General features: G+C 40.8%; 2 pseudogenes; one reads left to right on the top strand and one right to left on the bottom strand.

The window, feature by feature from the left end:
- The first annotated feature begins 35 nt into the window (after positions 1–35).
- On the top strand, positions 36–4,214 carry LOC110049204 (leukocyte elastase inhibitor-like; annotated as a pseudogene).
- A 1,546-nt stretch (positions 4,215–5,760) lies between these two features.
- LOC110049201 (serpin B6 pseudogene) lies at positions 5,761–8,649 on the bottom strand (annotated as a pseudogene).
- Between the last annotated feature and the right edge of the window lie 6,105 nt (positions 8,650–14,754).

The raw sequence follows: 14,754 nt of genomic DNA, 5'->3' as shown, positions 1-14,754 counted from the left end.
CGTCTACAAAACCTTCAAAGTTCGTCAACACTGAAATGAAGCTTGCGAAAGAGGGAACGTGTTTATCACTTGTGCAAATTTCATGTAATTGTCTTCAGTTCAACCAATCAGAACTTCCCGTTTTGTGTCACGCGTCACACACTCAACCGATCGACATCCGGCCCTTGAAAATGAAAATGTTCGTAAGCTTGTGCTTCCTCGTTTTCCTTTCATTTTCTAACAGTTTAGCGTCGTCAGACCAAAGTGAAAGTCAACAGGTGGGAGAGATAATAGAAACTGTCAACGATTTTGGTTTCGATCTGTTGAAAAGTTTCAACCACGAGGAGAAACTGAAAGATGACAATCTATTCTATTCTCCAACCAGTATTGTAGTCTCTTTGGCGATGGTGTTCTTGGGAAGTAGAGGAAACACAGCGCATGAATTAACGAAAACTTTGAAGTGGTTCTCTCATGAATTCGAAGACGTCCATTTGGCGTTGAAGTCGTTGCAGGAGGCCATACAAGAATCCGAGCACGATAACCTGGAGCTGAAGATCGCCAATCGAATTTGGGGACACGAGGACTTAGATGAGACAGCCGAGTTTCAGGAAAGTTGCCTTACATTCTACGACACACGCATAGCTAAAGTTGACTTTAAGGAGAATTATGAGCGAGCGAGAGAGGAGATCAATGGGTGGGTAGAAGAAAATACCGCAAGGAAAATTAAGGGTTTTCTCCCATCCGGAGCTGTCAATCAAGATACGAGACTGGCATTAATTAAGGCAATTTATTTCAAGAGAACATGGCTTCATACCTTTAAGGGCCCATTAACCGATTTTTTCGAGCCGTTGCTAAGGAAAATTTATTCTCATATAACCTCATCATTTTTAGTTAGTTCAGTTATTTCATGTGTTTTAACTTCTTCATGATCAGTGACACTAGTGATGACGTCATCAGGCCACGCCCATGGTCATGTGACTAATACTGAAAAAACGCAAAGGCTCCCAAGCAAGTTACTTCATCGGGATTTTTTTCATTGATTTAATATTTTAATTTAAATCCTCATTACGCTATGCATAGATTTTGTTTCATTTTTAAAAGGTCAGATTTTGAGTGAATTTCAAAATATTAGAAAATTCGTAATTTTCTGAAGAAAGCATGATTTTGAAAAAGGAATGCATAGCTATCTTTCCAACGTTGGCTTTAATCGAAATCCGTCGAAAAAGGCTGGATTTAATGAAAAATCGCGTTTCCTTTAGCATTTAAAGAAACCGGAAGTGCGCCCGATATATATTGGATGTTACCCCATCAGCGCGTGCGCAATTTACACTACCAGCACACTTTGGTAAGATCAAACAAAGCCACACGGAGTTAGCTTTTCTCTTTCCATTGCTCTTGTTTCTATGTCTTTTTCTTATTTTGTCTTTCCTTGTACTTTTTTTTACTTTGCATTTTGTGAAACACAAAGAAAAACATCTAAAATGTGAGCGAATTTGCACGTTATCGAGTTGTTTTTATTTTCCGCGCTCAGGCTGACGTAAGTAACCGGAAGTGAAATTTCAACTCCTTAGCAACGCGCGCGAGCGCGCGTATAAATCGGTTAATGGGCCCTTGAAGTCATTCCTCACATTTGCATTGTGCATCCTTACTGCGCATAATTTATGGCGTCATTAGCGCACGCTTGTGCACGCGCATATTGAAAACATGACAGATTTGCCTTGATATTGTGCTCTGTCAGTTGAAAAATGGCTCTAGCTCACCAACGAGCATGGGCACCCCAATTTTTTTTCCAGTCGTTGTAGTCAACTAATCATAAGCTTTGCGTGAGAAAGGACTGATCTAATTTCTATTGCTGAAAATTGAATAAATAAGAAAAATAGCAAATACACTGTGGTCTTTTCTATTTTGCAGTCGGTAACCACGTCAAGAAATTTGGTTCAAATTTTTAATCACGGATTTAGCTTTCTGTCTGAATCAAACTTAAACGTTTATTTGTGGTCCGACACAATGTATCGACTGTAGTTTAATGCGTGTTCTTATGAGTCCGGGCTTACAAAGATGTTACAATTACTGGGAATGTGTTCTTATAATAAGCATTAAATAATGCCAAAATGGGGCATTTTCAATGCCTCATTGCTCCTTAATGAGCATGGGCACCCCCTTTTTTATTTCAAAATTGAAGTTTTCATATGAAAAATATTTAGTGGACAAAGTTTGAACAAAAATCTATTGTCACTTTTATTTCAGAGGAATTACCTTAAGCCAGAAAAACTCATCATGTTCGACTTTATACCGGGAGTGATCATGAGAATGTTGTGGAAGTTGAGATGATGTCACGCACCTCAAGGCACAGACACTTTGTCGACAAAGAAAATAATTGTAAAGTTATTGAGCTTCCATACAGTGGGGAAGGCGTTGCTATGTTGATTGTCCTTCCCAATGAAATCCATGGAGTTTCTCACCTCGAGCAGGTAATAAGCACTGAGATCATGTCCCAATGGATTATGTCGCTCAAGAACACCACTGTAAAAGTATCCATTCCTAAATTTATCCTGAGTCAGCATTTGAACTGAAGGAGGTACTCAGTAAACTAGGCATAATTGACTTGTTTGAGCCTGGCATAGCAGACCTGTCTGGGATTAGTTCAGTTGAAAGCCTCTTTGTCTCTCGTGTCATACATAAGGCACACGTCGATGTGAACGAGAGAGGAACAGAAGCCACCGCAGCATCTGGGGTGGTTATGCAGAAGAGATCTTTAGACATGCCTCCAGAGTTCTATGCCAATCACCCCTTTTTGTTCATAATCTATCACAAGACCTCAAGCGCCATTTTATTTATGGGTCGTGTCAAGAAAACTGAGATGACTGAACAAGAAAATGACACTGCCAAAGTTAATTCCAATTCTGCAAATCAAAGTGATGAACTGTAAGTTTGGTCAACTAGTCTAAGCAAGTCTACATGTAAGTAACTTTCAATAGAAAAAAAAGAGTTTTTTTAACTACTTAAAAGGAAAGAATGAAAGATGCGAATGCAGCCATAACACTACTGGAGAAATGACCTGAAAAAATTTCAGGCTCTGAACGGGATTCGAACCCACGACCTTCGCGTTACCGGTGTAATGCTCTACCAACTGAGCTATCAAAGCCACATGAGAGCGGTTGTGTGTGAGTTCGGCCCTATATGTTCAGTGGACGTAATACTCGGCTCTAGCATATGAATTCCATGGTAATAGATGTCCAACAGCAGCAATTAAATGAAAGAATGAAAGATGCGAATGCAGCCATAACACTACTGGAAAAATGACCTGAAAAAATTTCAGGCTCTGAACGGGATTCGAACCCACGACCTTTGTGTTACCGATGCAATGCTCTACCAACTGAGCTATCAAAGCCACATGAGAGCGGTTGTGTGTGAGTTCGGCCCTATATGTTCAGTGGACGTAATACTCAGCTCAAGCATATGAATTCCATGGTAATAGATGTCCAACAGTAGCAATTAAATGAAAGAATGAAAGATGCGAATGCAGCCATAACACTACTGGAAAAATGACCTGAAAAAATTTCAGGCTCTGAACGGGATTCGAACCCACGACCTTTGTGTTACCGATGCAATGCTCTACCAACTGAGCTATCAAAGCCACATGAGAGCGGTTGTGTGTGAGTTCGGCCCTATATGTTCAGTGGACGTAATACTCGGCTCAAGCATATGAATTCCATGGTAATAGATGTCCAACAGTAGCAATTAAATGTGTAAGGGCCAATTTCCAATTCCCTCGGTTTCAATAGGCAAGATTCACTCTAGTTCACTGACTTTAATTTGACTAACACTCCAATAAGACGCTCCTGTTTGCTTGAACATAATTCCATCAATCGTCCGCGTCTTTATCCGTCTTATCCGTCTTATCCGTCGTTACTTCGAGTGAATCGCATACACAACTACAACGTTTGCCGACGTTCGCCATTACATGCACACTCGAAAAGATCACGTGACTTAAACGCGGGAACAAAACGGCGGGAAAAATACATGAACAATACAGGGAACCCAGCAACAAAATGAAAGAATGAAAGATGCGAATGCAGCTATAACACCACAGGCAGCCCAAGCTCTCTCTATGAACCGCACAAGCAACACAATATGGCATCGAATTATAAGGGTTTATATGGGATTTTCTACAAGATATCCATGGAAGTAGTTAAAAGTGAAAATTCTCAATAAAAATGGCTTACCTTATTCCAGACGTGTTTTGTTTGCTCCTTGTGTGGTTATTTTACCGATTGAACTTGATTTAAGCGACTTTTTTGAATTCCGATTTTCCCTTTCAAAAAAGTCGCTTAAATCAAGCTTTCTGGGATAAGGTTGACGTTCAATAAGCCTGCTTGCTAGCACGACTTTTAGACTGGGGTTGATCCTTGTCAATGGGTAGATCCTTGTTTATCAGACTTTCTTAATACAACTGCTTAAATAATAAGCATCTCATCAGAGATGTCTTTGAGAAAGAATTGATACCATGCATTCATACACATTGGTCTTTAAAATATTATGAGAAATATAAATAAATAATGTAATTTTGTTAAAATAATATTGTCCCATTCAATAGTTATTGTGAGCAGCTCCTGTATATTATCAGCATGTATAGGTAAACGCAACTTTTTGCAATGATGCCTCCCAAATCTGAGATTAAAAATGAGTATTGTTCAAATGGCTTCTCTTTGATCAATGTATCAATGATATAGCTTGTTTAGAACGTTAAGAAGAAGCAACCCCCCCCCCCCCCCATACACACACACACACACACACTGAAGGAGTGGTTGGACTATCCTACATGCCATTATATTAAAGAAGATTTTTGACGATAAATACGTAACAACTGTGCAACAACATTGTCAGTTTAAGCTGAAATAAATTAATTAGCCGTAAAGTTGAGTTACTGTTTCTGCCTTGTTGATCCGAAAGAGGCTTTGTTTTGTAACAGGAATTACTTATGGGGATCAAATGCCAAACATAGAAGAGAAAATTAGAGATTAGAAACAAGTAAATTGACACTGTACGTGATTTGGTAAAAATATGACTAATTTTAAACCACTTTAATGGTCTGCAAATTATTGGGACACTTTGTCACCCCAAACAATGAAATGCGGAGTTGTGTCACTCTCCAGGGAAGGGTGGGAAGGCAGGGGTGAAGTGAAAGAAACTTTTATTATTTTCTTATCCTCACAGAAACGTTTTACTGTACTTGTGTTTTTTTAAAAAAAGATTGATATTTGTGTGTACATTAGAGTGTGTGGTATGCCAATTCTAACTAACCAGAAATTTATTTTAAGTTTACCATATCCCTATGGTTACATTCCAAGGAGACAGTATGCTAAATAAATAAATCATTTACATAGGACTTTTATGCATTAGCCAGTGCAATGCAACGTTTTAGTAAATGAACCAATAACGACAAAGAATACAAACATTGTTCTATAACAAGATTTGACTTCCACAAAGAGGATTGGAATGTTGTGGATCACTCAGGACCTCAGTATCTTTATTGGCAATATTTTAATATTGCAAAAAAGGATTTCTTTCATTATGTTTGTCCCAAACTCGTGGCCATGATTTTTCTTGTTTACAACCATCCTGGAGCATATTTATGAAGAAGACTGACATGAAATTATGAGGAGAAAGATCTCTACAAGGAATATGACTGAATTTGTCCTACATGTTTTCATCTCCACAGTTATAATTAACAAAATTTAAAGTAGATTTGGTGGATGGAGAATTATTGATACAATACAATACAATACAATAAGGTTTATTAGCTTCCACAAGAGGATCTTCACACCAGTAATCTAGAGAGTATGTTTATGCATAATTTAACAACAGCATCAAAAATATTTCCATTAAAAATTACAGTTGGTTTGAATGAAAATGACTAATATCACTACAATATTTATGAAAAAGGTATGGTATTTAAAGTAAATTAACTCCAAAAACATATAGACAATTTACCTGAAAATAATTTCTTTCCTCATAATAAACTGTACAACTGCATAATTTAGTTGCATCGTAAATGCATATATAAATGGCTGGTAAAACATACTTTAAATTCTGTTTCAAAAATTAAGTACCACTGACATGGATTCTGGAAAATTATCATCCAGTTCTTGAGGTCATATGAAGAGATGCACATACACTTTCTCATACCATTCATGCTTAAAAATCATACATCCTGTCCAGTGTCATGCATTGTGGGGGCGGGGGGGGGGGGGGTTGGGGAGTGAGGGGTTTATTCATCAGAAATGGGAGGTGGGGGTGCTTATCGGAAGTTTTCAAAAGAACCCCTAATGGGTACCAATATCCTGTTTTGTGGGTGTGGCTTGAATTTTTTTTCATCCCCAAGAGGTGCCAATTCTAAAACAGCACATTATCTCCTGTCATATTTTTGGGGGCTTTATACCCTAAAAGGTACCACAAAAGCTCACCTTGTGGACCTCTTGAAGCTGAACACCATAAGGGGTACTAAAACTACCTTTATAACCCGTAATTAGATAGAAGGCTATTCCACAAATATGCCCCACTGTGGCAGCATCTTTGTTTAAAAAAAATGGTACAGGGTTTGGGGAGAGCTAATTTGTTTTCAATATTTGTTAAAATAAGGGTTAAAATAGACCTTTTAGGTATTCTGGATTTTTCAATTTTTTCTTTTTCCTTCTCATAATAGAGATTACTCCATCCTAGTTTACTGCAGAGGGTGGTAGTGGTAATCAGACAGACCCTAAATAAAGTCCTGCAGCAATCTTGGTACCCAAAAAAGGTGCACCAAAATGTTTCTACCCTAAAACATCCTCATATCCTAAATTTTGTAGCTCAGCATCACCAATATACCTGACACATCCAATAGTTTGAAAGGCCTTTTAAATAACTAAATGACGAAATTTTTGTACCCTGATCTATACTTCGACTGTTTAAATCTACCCCTTTTTAGAATAAATCTACTGGCGTTCTATCACAAATGCTGTTCTCTGATTGGCTACACTACTCACTATCTATTCTGTGATACATAGTGAGTAGCATAGCAGTGTTCAGTTTTAAACAAAATGATGGCCGCTTCTTTGCATTTTCAAGGTGTCTGTGAAGGGGATTTAGATAAAGTCATGAACGACTAGTAGATTTATCCTAAAACAATTTGATTATTCACTCTCGATTTCTATGCATGATAGAAATCTGGGGCTCATATTCTAATTGCTTAATATATGTACCTCCCAGCCTGAAAAAGGATCACTTTGGGTGCATGGAGTCTCCCCCTATAGTGCATTATGGTGAGTATACACCCCTGCTTGACATGCACCTACAAAGCTTGTAAATGGGAAGTATCCTCAACCCCTACCTAGCACCCCCTACAATGATGTTGTCTCTAGCTGCTTATAACGATTCTATAGTTTCACTACCCAACCCATGAACAAAATAGCACTGGACTTCTTAAGACAAATCATGAACAGAAATGGATGATCAGCACAAAAAATTGGATTTCTCGCAACGCCTGTTGGAGCCATCATGACCACTGTCGTGGCTGCCGCAGATTCTGTGCCCTTCTCATTCACTTCTACAAATGCCTTGTGGATGACATGGGACACATGGAGCTTCTCAGGACCTGGTGTCATGCCAGAGAAATCAGCCTTCAACTCATCAAACATGTCTGTCACTCCCATGTTTGCAAGAACATCACTGAGTGCAAACTGCTGAGTCAGCTTGAATCTTGGAAGGGACACATCTACCTTTTGTGGGTGTGACTGTTATACAGATGCAAAAGCCTGTTGTAATCTTTCATGGGTGAGGCTTTCCTCCAACTTGGCCAGTCCATGGGTATCATGAGGCAGCAGGATGACCATGGAAAGATCTTCTCCTTGGTAAGGCATCTCGAGAATCTGACAAGCTAGGACCGTGCTATCGTCAACGTGCCTGAAATCTTTCATAAGGTGCATCATCTGTACATCAGTCTTCTCACTTTCTGAGACGACGAAATGCTGTTTGAAAGTCGCCTGTTGATCGAACTGGTTTTGCCAAAATCCCTTGAAGTAGATTGCATTCACCAAGGTTAGCCGAGTGTGTGCGTTGAATACTTTCTCAGCAATCATATTCTTAATTTTCTGCTTCGTTTTCTCCTCGACCCAGTCGTTCACTTCTTTCTTAGCACTATCTGGATCTGTCTGGTAATCAACCAAGGCTATTTCAGAGTGGAAAAATGTTTTCGTCCCCTCAACAAACTCTTGTACCAGGCTAAAATTCTTTTGCAAAAAAAGTCGATTTGCAGTTAGCAGTTCGCTGCTAGCAGTGTTGATTTCTAGGAGGGCATCGAGAAAGTCTTGTTCTTCGCTTCGAAGTTGATACTTAGACATTCCTTCCCAGTGTAGTGCCTTGGCCATCTGCACAGCTGTGTTTCCTCTTGCCCCCATGGAATTCATCGCAAGTGCAGTGCTCAAACTGCTCGGCGAATAAAACAGGTTTTGGTCTTTAAACTGTTCGTCGTTTCTGAGAATTTTGTGGAGATCCGCGATGAATCGATTGTTTGCTTCGATAACAGCCTTCATTTTGCATCTAAGACCTACCACGTCTTTTCACAATTTCATTGATACAAACACAGTGTAAAACGGGCCATTGCATGACAAACTATAACTGGCGATCACGCGAGGGAAAGGGACTTGTTGCGTCACGCCATTCTCGATCCCATAGCCCTTTTCGCTCCTCTTAGCCGGCAGGGCCTTGGCACGAGAATCGAAGGGCTCTGAGGACATAGGATTTTCGCATTTTTTTTGATTGGCTGTTTGAAAACAAAGAAATCTTGAACGGAAGTCAGAATGTTCCAGCCGATTGCTGGCGCGAAAATATGGAACAGCTGTGACTAGCGGGGTTGAGCGGTGTTTAAAATGAAGGACATAGAGGATTTGGCCCATATATTGTTTAACTCACGGCTCAACACTTGTCGCTGTGGCAACAAAACGGTGTTTTTAGAAACCCCAGTTGATATTTTCGGCGAGGCCGAGCAGCAAAGAGCCGGAAATTTTTAAAAGTGCTTGAATTTTTTTAAACTGGGTAAGATATTAAGTTTGGCAATGGTTTAACAACGAAACTTTGCGAACCATGTACAGAAAGGTGAAGAATATTAAAGAATTCCGTTCATTGTTGCTGGCATCACTTTCTTCGCAGGAATTGTCGATCGTAAGGTCTTGTGTGAAAAGAGTTTGTGGCTCGCAACAGGTTGGAGAATCACCTTCGTCGAGTGAGCACTCCACAAAGAGTGAACCGCGCAAGTGTCGAAAGTGGTCGGATGTGTCTTTTCCTTGAGGCAGCTTGAGGGCGATCAACATCACAACAAAAATCCCCCTCACTTTAGACCTATTGCTTCCAAAAATAACACGACTGCACTACAGCGCCTTCCACAATCTTATGAATAAATGCGGGCTTAGGGCTGGTGTTTCAGAAAATATGTCTAAAATATATTACTGTATTGTACTTGAAGGAAAACGGTGTGTAAATGGTTTTGTTTCCTGGCGAGTAATTGTTAGCATATTTTTTTTGCTTTGGCATCAATGGAAGGAACCATGGGAAGGCCAATAAGTGATTTCCACTTTTCTTTGCTGGCCCCAATCTCCAAACGGGGAAGTGGAACTGATGATGATGATGATGAGTGGATAATGTTTCAGCTATGTACTGATCCAAAAAGTTAGGAAGTGTTCCTTTTGCAGTCAGGTATAATTAAATGATTTAGGTGAAATTAGGGTTTTAAAACCCAGGTCTCAGCAAGGCATCAATTTCAAAACAAATCTGTCACTGCATAAAACTATACACATTCAATTCTCAACTCTGATATATGTGCAACTGAAAAAAGAAATTAAGATATTCTGTTTGTGTTTAACACCTGACAACTGATCACTGAGAGACTTGCAATCAACTCCTAAAAATGAAGACACCCTTCTACCAACATTGAGGGTAGAAAAATATATCCATTTCTTCAAGTCTCATATAAAAAATTTGGAGCAATTTGAGTTTTACTAAATAAATGACCTGATTGTTTCATTTCATGAGTACTTAAAAAATTAGTAACTGAGGAAATGTAAACACTAATAGTCTTATGGATAAAGTTTAAAAGTTCACAGTGGATTAGAAAATATACAATGTGTTCATCACTTACAAAATAGGGGCTAGGCAATGAAATTTTCACTTTTCAAGAACAAGTAGTCAACCTATAATTTCTCCTTACTGTAGTAGTAGTTTCGAGTAGACAGGCCAAGTTAAGAAAATCATTTTGAGGTCACATTTTCTAATTATGTTGTCACTATACAATGTCCACAATAAGAGTATGTAAATTGGAGTAAATCACTGTAGGGGGCGTCCTCTCTCTCATAACTTGTAGCTGTGCTATGTACAGAAGAAGCAGCACTTTGATTTTGTCATCACCAGTGTGTGGACTTTCACTTGACTGCTAACTGTTGGCTTTTTTATGGTTATGAATATCGGCAAATTCTCCCCTCACATTTTCACTGCAATGATTTCTGGATCCTGACCATTCCAAGGGAACTTTTTATAACATGTATAACATAATAACAGCAATAATATGTATGACATTTTGTTTGCTCAGTCACAGTTGCAGTTAGTGCAACTACAGGCACCATTGCAAATATGGCACCTAGCACACCTACTTGGCCATATACAGGCCAAAAACTCTTCCTGTAAATACAGTCAGAAGCATATCCCCTAGGTGACATGCTTCTGATACAATGTATGCAAATGTTTACTGATTTAACAATGATTATAATTAGTTTGTGATCAGTGATAGCATACAAGTAGCTCAGCCAATTGAATTTCCACATTTTCCATTAGTATATACTAGTATATCAAATTGTCACAGACTAATTTTACAGTTTGAAAGCCACTCATACAAGATTGGGATTGTCTGAGTGCATCAATAAAATAGAAATGATGATCACACAAACAATGCCACTATTCACTCTAACAATTTGCAACCTAATCAGAGAATTCCACCCTCAATTAGAGAAGGTGAGGCAAGACTAAATAAAGAAGCTCAATTACATTTCTTGTGCACAAAAAGCCATCTACAAGAAGACATGTTGACTATTTCAAAAAAGGTACAAAATTTTATTTGTCTTATTCTTTGGCCCCAAAGCAATTCGTTCGCTTACAAAGCTAAGCCTTATATCATACTGTAGTACATGGGAATAACCCAAGACAGATATTAAATACTTGCCATTCTACAACGAGATATGCTTCACCAGTTACGACAGCTCTCAAATTGCGTCTCACATCTTCACAATCCAATAACTTCCTTAATTTTCCAACAAATGCCTCCGGGAGGTCATAAATTATTGGATACTTCGATTGCTTGATATCTTCAATTTCAACCTCGCTCAATGTCTCAGTATTCCGAACCATTAGACAGCTGACCTGCAAATCGTTTTGCTTCACGGTTTGATGTCGCGTTTAAAGGTGAAACAACGAAAATAAACGATTCAGTTGATCCATGCCAGGAGTCAAAAACAAAGGGTAATAACTGAAAAATCAATGACTTGCCAAAGCAGGTAAAAAATTAGTGTCTTTCTTCAAAACAGCAATATCCCTTATCGCCTCTTTCTGTTCAACAAGGAGGGAAACATTCTCTTAATTGATACCACTTAAGGCTCGACGTCCGCCATTGACAATCCCGTACAGTTTTTTTTGTATTTAAGGCGATACGATGGACGCAGTGCAATGTCCACCAACCTTAGAGACATACATGAAAGGACAAAAAAAGGTACCGCCAAGGAGGGGGAGCACCATCGTACGAGGTCGGCTCGCCACCTTCGCCGGGGAGTCGAACCCCGCCCCACCATAAAAGATAGGAAAGACAATAGACACGATTTCAAACAGTGAGCCAGCACAACCAATAGAGGCGAGCAGGACTGGAGCGAGAGACGTAAATTCCATGCAATAAAAGCGAAAAAACGAAAGACCAGTTAAAACACTAGCTCAGTACATCCAATAAAGGCGACCAGGACTAAAGAAAGAGACCAAAGACTTCAATACATGCAATAAAAGCGAAAAAACCCGAAAAAGCAGTTAAAAACGCTAATCCAGTGCATCCAATTAAGGCGACCAGAACTAGGGAAAACGGACAAAAAAAATCCTAGATAAAAACAGGTACTCAAAAACTTAATTTAAAAGAACCGCCGGAGACACGGCCAACGACGCCATTAGCACCCCATCGACGATGGAAATAGCGACGACGACGCTGGAAAAGGAAACGCTTGAAAAACAGAGGCAAGTAAAAATTTGCCCTGGACTTGAGGCAAGCCAGGAGCCTAAGAGCACCGGGTGGTACCGAGCGAAAGCGATGGTCGTGCCGCTGGCACCAGACCAAAAACTTACCGAGATTCGGTAGGTAGGGGAAGACACGAGGAACGCAAAGAAGCTTGTCGCTGCTAAAACCAAAGAGCATGTGGCGCACAGTTATGGAGGGAGCCAAGGGGGAAGCCCGAAAAAGCATAGATTGAACAGTCAATGCCACTCTGGATGAGAGGACACGAAAAGAAGAGATGTTCAGCGGACTCCATGTGAAAACCACAAAAACAATTGGTGGGCAGGTTATAACCAAAGGAGGATAGCCGTTCAGCGGTGTACAAGACCCCATGAGCCACTTTCCAATTCAGATCAATGACTTGCCTGTCCAAGGGCAAGAAAAACAGAGACTTCCAGGTTGAAGGCCAGTCGAGGTCACCAAAGGATGGTCTGAATTTGGGAACACAATGAGGCCTACAAGGATGAATGAGGAGACTCAACTGGTAACACAATTTGCAAGAAAAGGAAGATGCCGGAAGATCTACATTTTCGACCAAAGAGCGTACAACCAAGCCATTTGGAGAGGCTGAGCCATTCAGGGCTTTCAACGCATTCAGCACGGCAGCATAAAAGGGAGGAAGCCCGGCGGGAGAGAAAGCCAAAGGCGCCGAAAAGACACCCATGGGATCTATACCAAAACGATCAAAAAACCAGAAGTTCATTAGAGAGACCCACCTGTTCGGGGAACACAAATAACGGCGGATCCATTGCACCAAAAGAGCATTAACTTTAAGAGCAATAGAGACCATATTAAAGCCACCCTTGGAACGGTCATGGATCACTACATTGCGAGCCACAAGGTCACGCTTCCCACTCCAAAAGAATTTGAAGATGATTGAGTTGAGCTCAGCAAGGACCCAGGGCGGCATGTGCACCAGTGAGGCGACATACCAGATCCTTGACAGAACGGGGGCATTAATAACAAGAGCCTTGCCGCTATATGACAGAGACCGTGAACGCCATGAGGAAAGGCAGTTCTCAACGGCCTCAATTCGAGGGCGCCAGTTAGCAGTGTCTACATCATTATTCCCAATGAAAACACTCAGGACTTTTAACTTGGAGGAAGACCATTCGATTGGCACCGGTGCATCCACACGATCACGCCAAGCACCAAGCCAAAGACCCTTGCACTTCTCCATATTTAATTTTGCTCCGGTGCCGGCCTCAAAGAGGGCATACGTGTCAAATACAGCCATCGTAGCAGCATCCGATGATGAAATGACAGATGTGTCATCAGCATATAAAGATAAAACCGGCAACGGCACAGAAGCACGAGGCAACACAAGGCCCCGGATGGCCGGGTGGGCCCAGATATTAACCGCAAGGACTTCCAATGTCAGAACATACAGAAGAGGTGAGAGGGGGCAACCCTGTCTCACCCCCCGAGAAGGTTTAAAGTAACGAGAAGTGTGACCGTTGATGAGGATGGAGCTCCGAATGTCATAGTAAAGCAGAACCACCCACTTCATAAAAGATGGGCCAAATCCCATCCGAGAGAGGGTAGACTGGAGGAGGGGCCAATCAACGCGGTCGAAAGCCTTCTCTTGGTCCAAATACAAGATGGCAAGCGGGAGATCCGCATCGCTGGCATAGTGAACCACATCCCGGAGGGGGGCCACATTCTCACCAATGAAGCGATGGGGCAGGTTTGATCACGGGCCACTACATGATGAATAACTTTTAGAAGTCTTCCAGCGAGAGCTCTGGCACAGATTTTATAGTGAACATTTAAAAGACTAATGGGGCGCCAATTCTTATGCAATAATCGATCAGCCTTCTTGAAAATGAGGGAGATAAGCGCACCCCGTTGAGAGAAGGGAAGAAGACCAGAGTCAAAAGAACCATTTAAAACCTCGACGAGGTCAGGACCCAAGATATCCCAGAAAGCCAGGTAAAATTCGGCCGGGAGACCATCCGAGCCTGGAGATTTTCCTTTGGCCATACCTGCCTTATGCACCTCCTCCACAGTAAGATGGCCCTCACAAAGGGGGACTTGCGAAGGGGGGACAAAAGAAGACAGATTATCTAGAAGCTGATTCTGGACATCGATGTTGGTAGGACAGGCACAGAATAAATCAAAATAAAAGGAGACCCATGAGTCGCAGATGCCAGGAACATCAGCCACAATAGAACCGTCAGGCTTCTGCATATTTATTTATTTATTTATTTATATGGCGGCGGAAAACCATTGCTCTACGCCATTTCTCTTTTCCAACCGAAAAAAGTAGCTGGTGGAGGCTTCGCCCTCCTCAGCCCAACAAGGAGACGCTATTTTTGACAGTGTGGACTCGTAAACATTAAGAAGGGACACGCGCCCATTGTCAATTTGAGCTTTTAAATGTTGGGCCAGAGATTGCAATAAAGTACGAGACGAGTTCCGCTCTTTCGATTTTGAGGCAC

Source organism: Orbicella faveolata, unplaced genomic scaffold (genome assembly GCF_042242905.1).
Source record: "Orbicella faveolata isolate gen_17 unplaced genomic scaffold, um_ofav_v1 contig_25, whole genome shotgun sequence".
Lineage (NCBI taxonomy): Eukaryota > Metazoa > Cnidaria > Anthozoa > Scleractinia > Merulinidae > Orbicella > Orbicella faveolata.
The sequence above is the reverse complement of the archived record's forward strand: the minus strand, read 5'-3'. Positions and strand labels throughout refer to the sequence as shown.